Below are 3,628 nucleotides of genomic sequence, written 5' to 3' on the forward strand. Positions count from 1 at the left end.
TGACTGCTAAACAGACACTGAGAATTGTTAATTGCAATGTTACAATTGATATTTGAAATAATACTATATATTATACAGTTTTTTCAAATCAACAAGAATCGGCGTCAATTTTGGTGAACGGAATGTTATTTCATGTTTAAGCCGCTCGACTTTCCGCTGCGACAGATTCACAAAACGCTAAATCGATCGAGCCGGCGCATGACTAAGAGCGGCCGACTGATGCATTGTTGCCTTCGGCCGCTGTCGTCATGGTGACGTCACAGCCGGTGACCTGTGTGATGAGTCACGTTTCTTGGAGGCGAACGCTTCACATCCTGGTCAGAAATGGAAAGGGGGAAAACATCAATCGGCGGGAGGATGCGAGCCATTGCGACGATTCCGTCTTTGGGAGGCGTGATGTCCAAAACAAAGTGTGCGAACGTCGCCTAATAGCATCGTCGTCGCTTTGCGCCCAAAAATATCAACGGAGCTTCGACTCTTTTTCAGTCCTTGTCGGAACCAAAATATTGGACTTAATAACCAAGTTGGTAAAGGTCCAATCCGATTTCGTTTCGAAACATTACTATTTAGTCCATTTTGAATGACCAACGTGTTTGGCCACCAGGAAGCTTTGTCGGAATCAGGCCCAAAAGAAAATCCTGCTTGGGTGTGAGTACTTTCGAGAGGTCCAGGAACCACAAGTGGCGGCAACAACAAAATTCCTGAGGCTTTAGGTAGAAATTGATATTGATGTACCCCAAGAGGACATATGTGCATCGTATCTGTTATGATTTCTGTGGTATTTGCTATCATTTTACATCAATATCCGAGGGAATTTTGTCTTGTTGTTTTTTTATGGAGACAAAAATAGAACTTTTACAACCCAAAATCAGACTGCATCCCTCGTTGCCTCCTTCACTTCATCACAAGCTCGATGTTTACTGGCGACCACGTGCCTAACAAACATTTTTAACCCCGTAAAAGGACTTTTATAGATGCCGGAGGACAGTAAACCGAGCCGTAAAGAGGCGGCGGAGAGGACGAGTGAAGCGGTGATGACTCCCGTTTCCCTGCAGGCCGCACGCTGAGTTCCTCACAGGAGGGTAGTGGGAGTTCCTCAAATAGAACTACTGTATTTATCGAAAAGTACAAGTATTGGTACTTGCAAAAAGCCCAAATTTAAGTTAAATGCCCAACTAAAGCGACAATGTCAACATTTCCGCCACATTTCCCGATAAAGGGATAATGCCAAAATGTGAGGAGGGAGAAGCTTCATTATGCAACAAGACAATGACCCAGAACACACTGCCAACACAACAAAGGACTTGACCGGGGGGGGGGGGGGGGGGGGGGGGGAAGTGGAAGGTCTTAGACTGGCCAAGTCAATCATTGGACCTTAACCCAATAGAGCATGCTATTTACCTCCTGAAAAAAAGACTGAAGGGAGAAACCCCAAGAAACAAACAAGAACCGAAAGAGGCTGTAAAAACATTTCAAACGAAGACTGTCAATGAGTCGGAGGCTTGATGCAGTTATTGCAGGTAAGGGTTATGGCACCAAATAGTCAATGTTTTTCACTTGAAGTTCATTTCATAATGTCTGTTCCAATACATTTGCTCACTTGAAAAGTGGGTGGCCTCAAACAAACGGCGCGCTGTCCTGAGCTGTTGAACACACCGAGATGTAAATACCATGACGTGAAAGCTGAAATTCGGAACTTTGGTCTCATGTTCATCTTTTGATCTGAAACCCAGTGTTCAGTCTTCAGTATACAACGAAAACAAAGGAGTTGACCTTGCCGTTCCAATACTTTTGGAGGGGACTGTCAAGGGACAAAATCTAAATGTGGCAATTAGCGTCGTCAACAGCAGCTTTATCGACATCTGAGCTCTGATCCCGAGACAGTTACACCTTGACGTGACCATAAAACCAGATAACAGAGCCCACAATAGAAACTCGCGGCGTATGCCACTGGGGCATCCTCGTCCTATCTCAGCTCGTGCTGGATTGCCTCGCAACCGACAAACAGATAGACACGCGCGCACTGTACATCTCGAGCAGATTGCGCAGGTCACCGCGACTATGACTCCTCCTCCACCTCGGGCTTGTTCTCCTAAAACCTCAACTCACTCATCTACGCCCGTGATGACAAAGTCAGACCCATTAGCGGCTTTTTTGCCTCGGGGCTTTTTAATGTGTGCTCTTTAACAGCAGCTCACGTCTTCTGATGGGCCCTTGTAGAAGCCGTGGTTACGTTTATGGTCGGCTTACTCATAAGCGCACACGCCCCAGTCACACATTCGCATAATTCAGGTGAGATTTTGCAGGAGCAAAGGTGGATTCCAGCAGCCGGGTTGCGATACAGATCCGGACCTGGAATATATCCAGAGCAGAGTGCATATCCCGGGCAACCTCTTTATATGCGCACAAACAAGCGTTGCATATACACGACGGGAGTCACAGCGACTCTCACCTGAATGTGAGGGAGTCAGGGGAAGCCAAACACAGCAGCCGCCCTCCCAGCCGGTTGGGAGTGGGACTTTTTATCCGACAGGAAAAAAAAAACAAAAAAAAGTCTCACATGGAGCTAGCATCGGAAGGTGCTACTGCAGAACAGGGCTGGGTCATTTGTAAATGAGATTCAAAACAAATGTATGTCATATGTCAAATTCTGAGTCCCCTTGTTGCTGTATCCAGTCTTGAGGCCTCCGAGTTCCGGACATTGCTAAAATCCCTCCTTCTAGGACTATTTGAGCAAGACGTTCAATGGCCTGTAGGGTCAAAAAAGCTCAATACGAGACAGGTGAAGGAAACCCAGGGAGCACGACACGTCCACAGATTGCAGTTGCAAATACTTTCCATTTAATGTCCCGATAGCAATCTTAAGAGTCCCTATCGGTCAAGGCCATATCCAGATTTGAGGTCTCCAAAATCTGGAGAGTAGTAGAAGTCCCCCTTCTTGGACTGTTTGAGCCAGAAGTGCGGTGGCCCTCACGGGTCAGGTGGAAGTTCGCCAAGCAGTCGTACAAGTCCGTGGGTTAGGGGGCGCAAAGTTCAACCTCATATGCAGATTTGAGGTCTCTACATTCAGGACACTGGTAACATTTGAGTCAAACTTTACACAAATCTCTCTTGGTCAAGGTAAGTTCTGGATTTGAAGTTTCCAAATTCTGGACAGTGGTCAGTTTTCTCGTTTCAGGACCGTCTGAGTGAGAAGTGCGGTAGCCTTAAAGGCTCAGTTGAGGGAGCACATATACAGTACTTGACTTGTCCCAGGTCCTGTATATTACAGAATCCCTGATGGTCAAGGAGATATCAATCTACCTTTGAGGTCTTTAAATTGTGGCCTGTGGTCCAAAAAAAATCCTGTCTAAGCGAGACGTACGGTAGCCCTCAAAGGTCAGGGGGAAGAAATCCAAGCAGCACCACAAGTTCAAGCGTTAGTGGGCGCAGACAATTGACTTGCTCCAGGTACTGGAACATCATCAAGTCAATGGGTCAAACCTAAAAGTATCCCTGTTGGTCAAGTTGATATGAAGATTGGAGATCTCCAAATTCTGTGAAGTGGTAACATTCTAGAACTGTTTGAGCGAAGAATACGGTGGTGGAAGAGACCCCAAGCACCCATGGGTCAGGTGGCGCAAAAACC

This window comes from Phyllopteryx taeniolatus, chromosome 16 (genome assembly GCF_024500385.1).
Source record: "Phyllopteryx taeniolatus isolate TA_2022b chromosome 16, UOR_Ptae_1.2, whole genome shotgun sequence".
Classification (NCBI taxonomy): domain Eukaryota; kingdom Metazoa; phylum Chordata; class Actinopteri; order Syngnathiformes; family Syngnathidae; genus Phyllopteryx; species Phyllopteryx taeniolatus.